General features: G+C 46.0%; 1 long non-coding RNA gene across 2 annotated transcripts in view; it reads right to left on the bottom strand.

Annotated features, from left to right (window-relative positions):
* Positions 1-8,748, bottom strand: part of LOC132027225 (uncharacterized) — a 53,178-nt gene extending 44,430 nt beyond the window's left edge. For both annotated transcript variants that reach the window (XR_009407099.1, XR_009407098.1), the window contains exon 1: positions 8,682-8,748. This is a non-coding gene — a long non-coding RNA (uncharacterized LOC132027225). The remainder of the gene's footprint in view (positions 1-8,681) is intronic.
* Between the last annotated feature and the right edge of the window lie 5,450 nt (positions 8,749-14,198).

Genomic DNA, 14,198 nt, shown 5'->3' with positions numbered 1-14,198 from the left:
AGACCACAGATTTGGGGCAATGACAGATGTGTGACTTTTTTCCCCTCCAGCCCTCATTGACTACTCAAAGCCAGATAGGAGACCAGGAAATGAACCCTAGCCTCTGGACTTACCAGTTTTGTGGCTGAGGATACATTAGGCTTCCCCTTGATATGTGACCTTGGGCTGTCCTTTAAGTCTTGTGGACATAGCCCTTTGATAGGATATACTACCTCAGCCCAGTTCCACCACATCAGCATTCTGCCAGTTTATTCTTTTCATTCTTAGCTATAATCAGTTTCTGTAACCCAAATAGACTCTTTCCACAGGAAGCCAACTTCCTCCCTAGGAGGCCAGTCTATGAAGGAAGCAGTCTCTAGACAAGTTTATCCTTGCCTCTCAGTCCACCTGATTTCAAAGGATAGATGCTTTGTGCCATATTCTCTTCCATCAGTGGACTTGTATGCATACCCGCTGAACCCATAGGATTGCGAAGCTATTGTCTGGCTTTGCTGTAGGAGATATTGGAAAATGATTAGAAAGGCAAGTAGGAGAAGGAAGATCCTAACACTTGAAGTCCCCCCACAAAAGCCAGGGATCCAGGGATCCCAGAAGAGACAAGAGAAGAGGTTCTAGGCTGATCATCAGTCATTCTACCTGTTTCTAGATAAAGGAATCCAACTGCTCTACCTTGCTACCTGTGTTGAATCAAACATAATACAGTTTGGTCAGGGTACAGTCCACCCCTTGGCTGGCCACCAAAAGATAGTAAGAAACAATTCTGTTGTCTAAGATCACTTTGACCAAGACATCCAGACTGGCTTGCTTGGACCCTAAGACTTGAGCCACTTCACTGGCAACTTGGTCTAACGGAGTCAGAGTTCCCAAAGGGATCTCACTAGTTAATTAATACTCCCCAACTGCCAACCCAGAAATGAAGCTCCACATGAAGTTGCAGTATCATATACAAAAACCAATTCCAGGCCTGAGGATGTTTGTAGATCCCTGGAGGGCATCCTAGAAAACTTGGAGAGCTCACCACAGAGTAATGAAATGGATGCCCCAGAGTAGTCACTCCAGAGTGATGATCAGATGCACTAAAGGAAGCCTGGAGTTGACTATTTTCCAGATAGTTAAAACTGCCCAAGGATACATGTTCCATTCCAGGAAGTCATAATCATTCATGACCACTGCTTCTGCTGGTTGGCATAAGATCTGAGTATAGCCAGATAAGACTGAATATGTACCTGTGACTGGGGAGTGTGTAGGCCTGGAAAGAAGACAAGGTGCTCTGAAGAACCCTTAAGGCCCTGGGACTGAGGTCCATTCTTGGTGTTTTCCCTGATAGGCAGTGGGCAGGGTGGCGCAATGAATTATGGCAAGGAGCCAGGACAGCTGGAAGCTGACCCCAGCATGGTGGCCAACTTTCTCCCTCCACGTGTGGGTCCAATCTGATGTCCCACCTTGGAGACCAATATCCCCTCTCTCAAATAATCAATACAGTGAGTTTTCTATGTTTGGATTAGGCTGTACACTCACATACACCAGATAAAGCATTCAGCTTGTGTTTGGAGGCATGCCAAAGAGAAATGGCTGCTTTTCACATACGAGAGCCCCATTCTGGGCAACGAGACATGCATTCTGTGACAAGTGAGGCCTGGGAGAACAGCAGATTCCTATCTCCCATTCAAATTCAGGACAGACGGAACATAGGTCTCATAGGTTTCCCTGGTGGAAATCAGGGCAGAATCTGATGAGGAAAAACACATACTAAAGTCCTGGCATATAAGGGAAGCCATTTCAGATTTAGAATTCTTTCTAAGTCAGCATGACTGTACCTAAACTTTATTTAAACCAAGAGCCCACTTGATGGCTGGCCAAGCATGCGTTGTACATCTGCTTTGCAAATGAGTAGCTTAAGGGAAACATCCTGTCCTTCAGACACTGATCAATACCCCTACTCCTTGCATTCCATGACGTTAAAACTTGTGATTCCTGCCTACATGTTAATCTATAATCTTTCTGAACTTTTACAAGAATGTACTCCTGACATGTAGACTTATGGCTCTTTCTGTAGAAAGTATATATAGCCTATAAAAAGTGTTCATTTTCTGGAGCACTTTCTTCTCTCTGAAGATTGTATTTCATGGGCAGCTGTCCTATCTGGGCTCAAATAAAACTCTGTATTTTCTTATATTAGAGTTCTTTTGGGTCAGTTCACGTCAACATTTCTTGGCGTACTCAGCAGGATATCACAGAAACCCACCTGAGGCCACCTGAGGTCCTCTGGAATCTGGCACATGGTACCAGCATGGTTCCCGTGGGCCCTTCCAGCTTCTCAGCAACCTTTTGGTAGATTGGTAAGCTCTCCTGATATCCAGATATCCTTATTTCAACTTGATGGTCTTGACTTTTATTTGAGCCATTTTTAGACTGATTTGGTTTGTACTAGTTTAGACTGATTTTTTGCATAATTTTCTAACTAGGAAATTTGGGGGGGCGAGCTAAAACAGGGGTTGGCTAATTCATATTTGGTTTTGACTTGGCAAGAAAACTTCAAAGACTGGACAGTGCCCACTGGTTGAAAAATGAGAGACTGAATGATTCAGCTCCAAAGATAAAGGACACTGGCTCCTTCCAGTCAAAAGTTGTCCTTGGGTGACTGAGAACTTAGCGGAAGGGTCTGAGGTTATTCCTGAAGACAAGCAGTCCTGTAGGGAATTCCATCTTCTACACACAGTAAATAAAGTTTGGTTCATGCAGAGATGCACATATAGGGATGCGTCATCGGGTGCTCAGAGCCCTCAGTTTGATTTTGGATGACCGACGGGAGACACTGAGGTACCTAAGAGAGTGTTTCACACTCATAAACAGCATGCTTGGATCCATTACATTCTTCTCCACTCCCAAGAGAACTGTCCAGATTTTATACTAAAACTAAAACCAAAAGAAGACAGGGAATCATGCCTCCAAAGCTGAACAGCTCTCAAAGGCACAACAGCCACCCACAGAAGCCCCAGCAGATTTTACGTATAACACATATGGAATTTCTACTTGCAAGTGTTTGACTGAACGGGAAAATTCAACAAAAGAGAATCTAAGTGCTAGATGGCCAAAATGGCCAAAATTTGATTTACCAAAAATAGTTTTCTCGAAAGCACAACTGGAAACAAAGCCAGCTATAAAATTAAACAAATGGAATGAGGAGCTTATTTTAATTGGTATTTAAAATGTGGCAATGATGTCTTCCTTACAGGAAACTAATTAAAAAACTTTTAGAATCCATTGCTAAATTGAAGAAAACTTTGGAAACACCTGCCAGTAGCTCTTTTCCACCTTCACTCCGCTCTGCTCCTTTAGATCCGCTTCTTATTTTTTTAAAGATGTTATTTACTTATGTGACACAGAGAGAGAGAGCACAAGCAGAGAGAATGGGAGGCAGGGGGAGAAGCAGGTTTCCAGATGAACAGAGAGCCTGATGCGGGACTCGATCCCAGGACCCTGGGGATTATGACCTGAGCCAAAGGTAGACACTTAACTGACTGAGCCACCCAGGAGCCCCATTTATGTACTTATGTACTCTTCTTTCTGAACTTCTCTATCCTTGATGTACCTACTTGATTTCCACCTCCTTTCTCAAAGGAAGAAGTCCCCAAAACTCAAGGGGTTAATATGGAGAGAGAGAAAGAGAGAGCACACAGGGGCAAGGGGCAGAGGGAGAGAGACAGAACCTCAAGCAGACTTCCCTGTGAGTGTGGATCTCTACATGGGGCTTGAACCCACCATCCCACAATCTGGATATCACAGCCCGAGAGGAAGCTAAGAGTTGGATGCTCAACCAACGGAGTCTTCACAAGACTTTACAAAGGAAAGAAAAGAGAAAAGCCATTAAATTATGCATGTACACTTACAAAAGCTTAATGGTCCCACTGAGAGGCCTTTCCAAAATCCAATTAAAGGCTTAAGAAGACCACCTCTGCTACTATTGTAAACAAACAAACAAACAAAAAAACCCTGGGCATTTCAAGGGAGACTGTTTCACATTGAAATGGAACAGTGAGAACAATAAAATAAAAAAGAATAGGGATGCTCCCAGGGAAACCAGAGGGCTTTCCCTTTTCCCCTCACTAATACCTTAGGAGAAGACAAAAATCACTACCGGAGGGGAAACATCCAGGGCCCTAACAGACACTGGGGCTACCTTAACCTTTCTCAGCCTTACCTCCCCTCACTGCCCTCTACCTGGAGTAACAATTCAGTTCAAATCATAGGGATTTCAAATCTGACAATTCAAGCCTTTGAATCAGAACCAGTAATTTTCCAGTTACGAAATCATGTCTTTTTATGGGCTGATTGTGTGCCAAATCATCTTATAGGGTAAGATCTTTTAGAAACATATAATGCTCAAACATTTCTCAAAAAGGTGAAATTCTTTTAGATTTTTTAAAAAATGATTTTATTTATTTATTTGTCAGAGAGAGAACACAGGAGGCAGAGTGGCAGGCAGGGGGAGAGGGAGAAGCAGGTTCCCCGCCAAGCAAGGAGGCCGATGTAGGACTTGATCTCAGGATACTGGGATCACGTCCTGAGCCGAAGGCAGCTGCTTAACTGACTGGGCCACCCAGGCTTCCCTGAAATTCTTTTGGATTTATAAGACACTGATGAAGACCACGATCCGGTTTCTGAAAACTTAATTATTACAAAACAAGCAGATCCAACAACCCAACAGGAAGATAACCACTGATTTTTACAAATCTCCCCAACACGATGGTCTTCTTCTCCTTCGGATATTGGAAAAATTAAATCAACAACTCCAATTAAAGTGACTGTTGATAACACTAAACCATTACCTAATATTTGACAGTATCCACTCAAATGAGAACAAAATGCTTCTGTAATACTCCCTGATTTATTTTGTAACGAGTACTTTTTATTATAATGCTACTGCTATACGGTATAATACTAGCTTTGCAATTCGAACTGCCAGATGCTAAAAAAAAAAAAAAAAAACCAAAAAAAAAAACCTATACTAACATTGATACTGATGAGCAAATATTTGCGGAGACAGAATTACAACCACTATAAGATGTCCTTTCTATAGAAACTAACTGGCCAGAGAAACTGCTACAGATAGTAACAGAAAATTTATTTACCATTTTAGCCAATCAGCTCAAACAGATCACAAAGCACAAATAACTAGATAAAGGAGGCAAACAGATACTCAAACTAATTAAAATAATCAAAATACCTGTAATAGATATTTTGGATTCTATTCTTTCTAATTCTGTATCTACTTCCCATTGTTTGCTCCAGGTATTATTAATTGGATTTTTACTACTATTTCTAAATTTATGCTAGAAATGTGTCGCTGGGTAAACTGGGGAGACCCCAGGAGCCCTGTGGCCTCGACCCAGTCAGTTGCAAAGACATCACCAAAGGCTCTTGGTCTTGTCACAAGAAAGAACTCAATGAGTGGTGACATGGCAGGGGAAGGACACCGCAGGAAGGTACACTCTTGAGGTGTGTAGAGCAGGGGACGCAGGAGAGAGGGAAAGAAAGCTGCATGCCCTGGGGGTTGGGTTTCTATCTTTTACGGACAGTTGTTAAGGAGAGGCTGGAATATTCTATTCGTTACTCGGGGTGAGGATTTCTTGGAAGCAGAGTTTAGTGCTTTTTCTTCCATATTTGGTCAGGGGCTTCCGCCCACTTCGTCAGCCACCTTGCGCCTGTCCGGTTTCATCTGGCTACTTCCGGTTTTATTTCAGACTGCCACCAGGACAAGCCTCTGACTTTCCTGGATAGCTGGCCCTGACTTCTTTTTTGGCCTCCAGGCAACCTGTGAGAACCGAACTAACTGCCTCAAACGGATGTTACAAAAATGCAAAGGCGAAAACTCACCACAAAGCTCACATAAGTTTGCATTACAATTCAGTCTCGCTGAAAAAAATATATCATCAATTGCATAGCCTATGAAAGACCACACTGTTGACTCCCCAACGTACTCCTGGGCAATCTACGCCGGGCCTAGCGGGCAGAGCAAGATGGAGTCACTCATGTCAAGCAGTGACTTCAGTCAAGCAATGACACAAGTAACAAGGGCACTGCAGCTAAGACCAGAGGTGGTGCTGAAACTAGCACCAGCCAAGGACACACTCAGAACCGATCAACCAACAGAATCAGAGGAGGTCTGCAAAGCCCAGGACTGATTAAATCCCTTTGAAAAAGGGAGGATTTATGCAGGAAACTGGCAAACACTCTAGACACTGACCCTTTCGCATCTGACCACATCAAAAAGGCAGCTGAAGGTTGTGCCCAGGTGATCTCTGAACACAACAGAGATCCTCTGTTGCCGGACCACCCAGACCAGCGGAGGCTTCAGCTCAATTACGTGCTCACAGACCCACTTGGAGTTTGGTTCGTTAACTTCTTATCCGCCCACCCCCGCTCTATCTTATCTTCTTTGTTCTGTGACTTGTCCTTTGCTTTGCTTTGTATGATGCGTAAGGAGCCAAGTGAAAACACCCCGTGAAAGTCACTGAGATTGGAATGCTGGACCTACTTTATAATCACGTTAACCTGGCTATAGGACTGAATAAAGCTGATGTTGTGGAAAGATACAATGTGTGTGTATGTGCGTGTGTGTATGTGTGTGCGCGCGCACGTGCGCCTTCCTAGATAGCATGCAGTGTGTGTGTGTGTGTGTGTGTGCCATTCTAGATAGCATACTCTTTTAAAGGTATTTTTTTTTTTTTAAAGATTTTATTTATTAATCTGACAGAGAGAAATCACAAGTAGACAGAGAGGCAGCCAGAGAGAGAGAGAGAGGGAGAGGGAAGCAGGCTCTCTGCCGAGCAGAGAGCCCGATGCGGGACTCGATCCCAGGACTCTGAGATCATGACCTGAGCCGAAGGCAGCGGCTTAACCCACTGAGCCACCCAGGCGCCCCTAGATAGCATACTCTTGACAGCCAGCATCAAGGGACACGATGCAACCAGGGCAGAAAAGCCATCATCCTGGCATCCAAGGGGACCCACAGTGACCGGCGCCAACGGGACTCCTTTGCATATACTTACTTTACAATTAGAAGAAGAATATAAAAAAAATATATAAAAAAATATTAAAAAAAAAAAAAGAAGAAGAAGAATATAGACTGCATGAAAAAGCTCCCCAACCTAAGTGGGACATAAAATCCTGGCTCTCATCCTACCCAAATGCCTGGGCGGAAACAGGAGGAATGGGATTAGCTATCCAGCAACCCCCCATTCACATACAATTGAAGGCAACAGCCATCCCTGTCAATGTTAGACAATATCTTATGTCTAACGAGGCTTATCAAGGCATTAGACCGCACATACAGCGGCTATTAGACCAGGGCATTTTGGCCCCATGTCGGTCTCCCTGGAATACTCCTCTACTACCTGTCAAGAAACCTGGTACAAATGACTACCGGCCGGTCCAGGACCTAAGAGAGGTCAATAAACAAGTAGAAGGCATCCACCCTACCGTGCCTAACCCTTATAACCTACTTAGCACCTTTTCCGACCCACTCCTGGTATACCTTCCTAGATCTAAAAGATGCTTTCTTCTGTTTAAGATTAAGTCCCCAGAGTCAACCCATTTTTGCATTCGAGTGGAAGGACCCAGAATTGGGAATCTCAGGTCAGTTAACCTGGACAAGGCTGCCACAAGGATTTAAGAACAGCCCCACGTTATTCGATGAGGCTCTTCACCAGGACCTGGCCGATTTCTGGGTAAGGCATCCCTCCCTGATCTTACTGCAATATGTCGATGACATTTTACTGGCAGCAACAAATGAGGAGGACTGTCAAACAGGTGCTGGGGACCTCCTACGAACCCTTGGCCAAATAGGATATAGGGCATCCGCAAAGAAGGCCCAGATTTGCCAGACTAAGGTCACCTACCTAGGTTATGAATTGCATAACGTCCAGCGATGGTTAACGGCCTCAAGGAAAGAGACTATATCCAGCATTCCAACGCCCCAAACCCACAGGCAATTGCGGGAATTCCTAGGGACGGCGGGCTTCTGTAGACTATGGATCCCTGGGTTTGCAGAAATAGCGGCTCCCCTGTACCCCTTGACCAAGCAGGATGCCCCTTTTGTCTAGACCGAACAACAACAGCAGGCATTCGATCATATTAAACAAGCGCTCCTCAAGACCCCAGCGTTAGGCCTGCCGGACATAACTAAACCCTTTGACCTGTTTGTCGATGAAAAACAAGGGTTTGCTAAGGGGGTTCTAACTCAAAAACTAGGGCCTTGGAGACACCCTATCACCTACCTCTCTAAGAAGTTAGACCCCGTGGCAGCAGGATGGTCACCATGCCTAAAAATGATAGCAGCCATAGCGGTCCTAATCAAGGATGCAACCAAATAGACTTTGGGACAGCCTTTAACAATCCTGGCTCCACACACAGTGGAATCTTTAATTCGCCAACCCCCAGACCGCTAGCTATCTAATGCTCGCCTTACTCACTATCAGTCCCTCCTCCTGGACACAGACAGAATCCAGTTCGGACCTGTGGTGACTCTCAACCCCGCAACTCTCCTACCCACCCCTGGGGAGGCCCCCTTGCATGATTGCCACCAGATCCTTGCAGAAACGCATGGGACACGACCTGACCTAACTGACCAGCCCATGAAGGATGCGGACCTGACCTGGTACACGGATGGCAGTAGCTACCTGTAGGATGGAGAATGATGGGCAGAAGCCGCCATCACGACCAACTCTCAAATTGTGTGGGCAAGTGCACTACCAGGAGGCACTTCAGCACAACGGGCCGAGCTAATCGCCTTAACCCAGGCCCTCCAACTGGCAGAAGGTAAGAGACTTACTGTTTACACAGATAGCAGATACGCCTTTGCCACCGCCCATATTCATGGGGAAATTTATCGGAGGAGGGGACTACTGACCTCCAACGGAAAAGAAGTTAAAAATAAAACTGAAATATTGGCCCTACTAAAGGCCTTATTTCTTCCCAAAAAGCTGAGCATAATGCACTGCCCAGGCCATCAAAAAGGAAATAGCCCAGAGGCCAAAGGAAATCGCTTGGCCGACGAAGCAGCCCGACGGGCAGCTTTAGGGCCTCAACTATTGACTATTACCATCCTCACTGGGACAGAGGAAACCAATGACGCCCCCGTTTGGAATTATGAAGAAACTGATTTAGACATCATGCAGAGGTTGGGGGCCAATTACAACCCGGCCCTAAACCGATGGGAATATCAAGGAAAAGCCATAATGCCCATTAAAATGGCAAAGGAACTAATAAATCACCTCCATCGGCTGACTCATCTAAGTGCAAACAAAATGAAATCTTTAATGGATAGGGCCAATTTAGAAAACTATTTCCCCAAACGAAACTTCCTCCTTCGACAAGCGGTCGCAAATTGCACAGCGTGTGCCCAAGTCAATCCTGGAAAAACTAGTATCGGACCAGGAGTCCGAGTACGCAGTCACCGCCCTGGCACACATTGGGAAATTGACTTTACCGAAATCAAACCTGGCATGTATGGATATAAATATCTCTTAGTTTTTCTAGACACATTTTCAGGATGGGCAGAGGCCTTCCCCACCAAGAAGGAGACTGCCAACATAGTTGCTAAGATGTTACTGGAGGAGATTTTCCCAAGGTATGGAATGCCTGAGGTACTGGGGTCAGACAATGGGCCTGCCTTTGTCTCCCAGGTAAGTCAGTCGGTGGCCAAGCTTTTGGGGATTGATTGGAAATTACATTGTGCTTATAGACCCCAAAGTTCAGGACAAGTAGAGAGAATGAATAGAACCATCAAGGAGGCTCTATCTAAATTACTGCTTGAAACTGGCTCTAAAGATTGGGTCCAGCTCCTGCCTTTAGCACTCTATAGGGCCAGAAACACTCCTGGCCCTCACGGTCTGACACCCTTCGAAATCCTCTATGGTGCTCCCCCTCCAGCTGTCACGTTCTTTGAGGCAGATCTCTCTACTCACTCCCCTTCCCCCTCCATACAGGCCCATCTGCGAGCTTTGCAGCTGGTGCAACAAGAAGTCTGGAAACCCCTGGCAGCCGCCTACCAGGAAGAACTTAACATCCCGTCACGACCCCATCCCTACAAAATCGGGGATACTGTCTGGGTCCGCAGGCATCGAGCCACGAACCTTGAACCCCGCTGGAAAGGACCTCATACGGTGCTCCTAACAATGCCCACGGCGCTAAAAGTTGACGGGATTGCAGCCTGGATCCACGCCTCCCATGTGAAGGCGGCACACCGGGACGGACAGACCAAACATCATCAGAACTCGGAATGGACCGTCCAACGCTCCCCAAACCCACTAAAGGTAAGACTCGTTCGCCATTAGTTCTATTCTTTTGCTTATTCTCTCTCCTTTCCCCTATAAAAGGTACCAGTCCACATCTCTCCAAGCAATTAACCTGGCAGGTTCTCTCCCAAACGGGGAGAGTTATCTGGTCCAGTACGGCCCAACACACCCCTAATACATGGTGGCCTACCCTGTATCCGGATCTCTGTAAACTGGCTATGGGGTCTTGGGACATAGGTCAACACGATGATCCCCATAATCCACCGACATCCCCTACAAGTAGTGGAATGTCGCCCCCTAACCGGGGATGTGGAGACGGACCACGACGCTCCAAATTTAGTGCACTCCCCTTTTATGTCTGCCCCGCGCCAAGAAATAATGCTGCTAGTGGACGGGCCTATAAATGTGGAGGCCCTGGTGACTTCTACTGTGTGGCCTGGGGATATGAAACTACAGGTGATGTCTATTGGAAACCCACCTTGCATTGGGATTTTATCACTGTAAAAGCCAACTACTCCCATGAGGTGGGAAATATCTGGGACCGAGAAAACGACAGAAAACACTGTAAAAATGCATGGTGTCACCCCCTTAAGATTACCTTCACAGAGTCTGGAAAGAAAGCAATCCACTGGACAAAAGGGTATAGCTGGGGCCTTAGACTCTATAAAAGGAAATTATGATGAGGGACTCATATTTACTATAAAACTCTCTATAGAATCCCCCTCTGCCGCCATAGGGCCTAATCCGGTCCTGCCAGATCAGAGAGCCCCTAACCCTCATCCCAAGGGCCCCCGCCTACCACCCGCCGTCACCATCATCCCACCTGGCACAGCCCCCCCCCCATGCTTCCTCATCAATACCATCGGTTTCGGACAGACCTTCTCCTGGTACTGGAGATCGACTCCTTAACCTGATAACAGGGGCATACCAAGCCCTCAATTATTCTAATCCCGTTCTTGCTAAGGATTGTTGGCTCTGCCTAGTGTCAAGCTCCCCTTCTTATGAAGGTGTAGCTACAGCTGCTAACTTCATCAATCATACTTCCCCCCCCACCACCTGTTCCTCTTCTCCTAGCCACAAGTTAACTCTCCCTGAAGTATCAGGTCAAGGACTATGTTTAGGTAAAATACCAACCTCCCATCAGACACTATGCAACATGACAACTACCATCACTCCCAGTAACTACTATTTAGAAGCCCCCAACAGAACCTATTGGGCATGTAACACCGGCTTGACTCCCTGTATTTCTGCCCAACTCTTAAATGCCGCCGCAGATTACTGTGTATTAGTCCAATTATGGCCTAGAATCACCTACCACAGTTTGGAGACTATCCTCAACTTCTATGAGGGTAAAAACAGATATCGAAGGGATATTTGTTGGGGGAATAGCGGCAGGTATCGGAACGGGAACCTCTGCCCTACTCCAAAGCAACCAGCTTATGCATTTGCAGGCCACCATGACTGCTGATTTAGAAGCTATAGAAACATCAATCACTGCCTTAGAAAAATCCTTAACCTCCCTCTCCGAGGTGGTTCTACAAAATAGGAGGGGACTAGACCTATTGTTCTTAAAAGAAGGAGGATTATGCGCAGCCCTCAAGGAGGAATGCTGCTTTTATGCTGATCATACTGGAATTGTTAGAGAAACCACGGATAAACTCAGAGAAAGACTAGCCCAAAGAAAAAAAGATTTTGAATCCCAACAGGGCTGGTTTGAAAGTTGGTTCAATGGATCTCCTTGGTTCACCACGTTACTGTCCACCATTTTAGGGCCCCTTATTATACTTCTACTAATTCTTTCAATCGGCCCTTATATCTTAAATAAACTAGTACAGTTCATGAAAGATCGCTTGTCAGTAATCCAGACAATGGTGCTGACACAGCAATATCAACTAATTAAACAGACTGGCTCTCAAATTGACTTACTTCAGGAACAAAGCTAATGGATATAAGATTCTATCCATGATAAAGAAAAAGGGGGGAATGAAAGAGCCCTCTCCCCTTGCTGAAGGCTTGATTAAGTAACCTATTGTCCCCATAGCTGGATGGCAACACATACCAGGATGTCTATGGTCAACCGGCCTGTCCAAAGGGAAGACAAATGAGGAACAGAGTGAACCTGGGACTTTCCAGAGTGCTGAGGCAAGGCCCGCCAGAACAAACGGCTGTGTCCTTGCCTTGAACCCAACGCCTGACTATGCTTGATTTAAATTAACCAATCAGATCCCCGTAACCATGCATCTGCTTCTGTAAGCACGCTTCCTGCCACCCCAACCCTGCCCTATATAATCTGCTCCCCAACTTAGCCCGGCACGCTCAGTCCACAGGAGGCTGATGCGTCTGCAGGCGCCTGTGTAAACGATAAATCACCTCTTGCAACTTGCATCCAGTGGAGACGTGGTTTCTGGTTCTTGGGTGCGGAGTAAGGGTCTTTCAATTTATGACTCTTTATGTTAAAAAAAAAAAAGAAACAAAACATTATAACGCCATAAAAAGTGTTCATTCTTTCTTTCCTCTGAAGATCCTATTTTGCAGGCAGCTGTCCTATCTGGGCTCAAATTGAATGCCCAAATTCCGGGACCCCCAAAGACGACCACCAAAGTCCAGAGTCAAAGCCAAACAGCAAGGGTCATTTATTACGAGTTCGAACCCGGACCTCCACGCACTCGTTACCGGTGACGCTAAGAGGTCCCAAGCTCGGGATCACAACACCTTTTATGCATTAGTTTTGGGGAGGCAGGGACTTAGCATACATCATAGTATCTTGTAACAAATCACCACATACCGTGGGAAAATCATAAAGCAACTCTATAATATGACTGGCGCGCTACAGAGCGGGAAAAGGCTGGGAACAGATTACTGGTTAGGTCAAAGGGCTGTCGTTCTTCAAACTGTTTGGTTGGCGCCGCTAGGGTATGTGTCACCTCAGGATTGCCCGGGGTCTCCCTGTCAAGCCGCGGGGCGCCAGATGGTTATTATCTCTTGCACCCAGAACTGGGTGGGGGGATCCGGGAGCGGTCATTCTGTCATGTCCAATTCTGGGTGGGGGTTTCTCTGGCGCCAGATGGCTGTTATCTCTCGGCCCAGAGCCGGGTGGGGGGTCCCGGAGCAGCTACTCTGCCAGGTTCAATTCTGGGCAGGGGTTGTGTGGTTACAGAGTGCCTATAGAAAGTCTGCTGGTATTTTTCCATCTCCTCATGGGTTTGCAAGCGAAGGTACAGAAGCAGAAATAGTGGTAATGGTCATGATTTTATTCCCTACGCTTCTCAAAATAAAACTCTGTATTTTCTTCTTCTTTTTCTTCTTCTTCTTCTTCTTTTAGTTTATTTGATGGACAGAGATCACAAGTAGGCAGAGAGAGAGGAGGAAGCAGGATTCCCGCTGGACAAAGAGCCAGATGCAAGGCTCAAGGACCCTGAGATCATGACCTGAGCCAAAGGCAGAGGCTTTAACCCACTGAGCCACCCAGGCTCCCCTGTATTTTCTTCTTATACTGGGAGTTCTCTCCAGCCAACTTGCATCGATACGTCCTAATGCGGAATGCTGAAGAGGTTTAAGAGAGGCAAGAGTTTTCCTAGACCTTCTTAGTGATGAAGTTTTGGAATGTAAGTGAGGTTCGGTGGGGTAGAGTCCAGAGCCAACGCCCAACAAAGAATTCTTGAGACGTCTTTGGTACAAAATACTTTATTAAAATGTGGCGACATGACCCCTGGACAGAAAGAGCTGCCACGTAGGGGTTGTGAGGGGCAGCTGGATATATACTGTGGGTTGGGGGAGGTAAATTAAAGGGAGGGTTTGAAAGAACTTTCATATGCTAAAGAGGATGGAAACATACCAGAGACTTTGCCATTGTCAGGTTAAGGTTGTTTTTCCCTCTCTAGCAAGGTATTAACATTAAAA

Source organism: Mustela nigripes, chromosome 11, assembly GCF_022355385.1.
Source record: "Mustela nigripes isolate SB6536 chromosome 11, MUSNIG.SB6536, whole genome shotgun sequence".
NCBI lineage: Eukaryota > Metazoa > Chordata > Mammalia > Carnivora > Mustelidae > Mustela > Mustela nigripes.
This window is presented reverse-complemented; position numbering and strand designations above follow the sequence as displayed.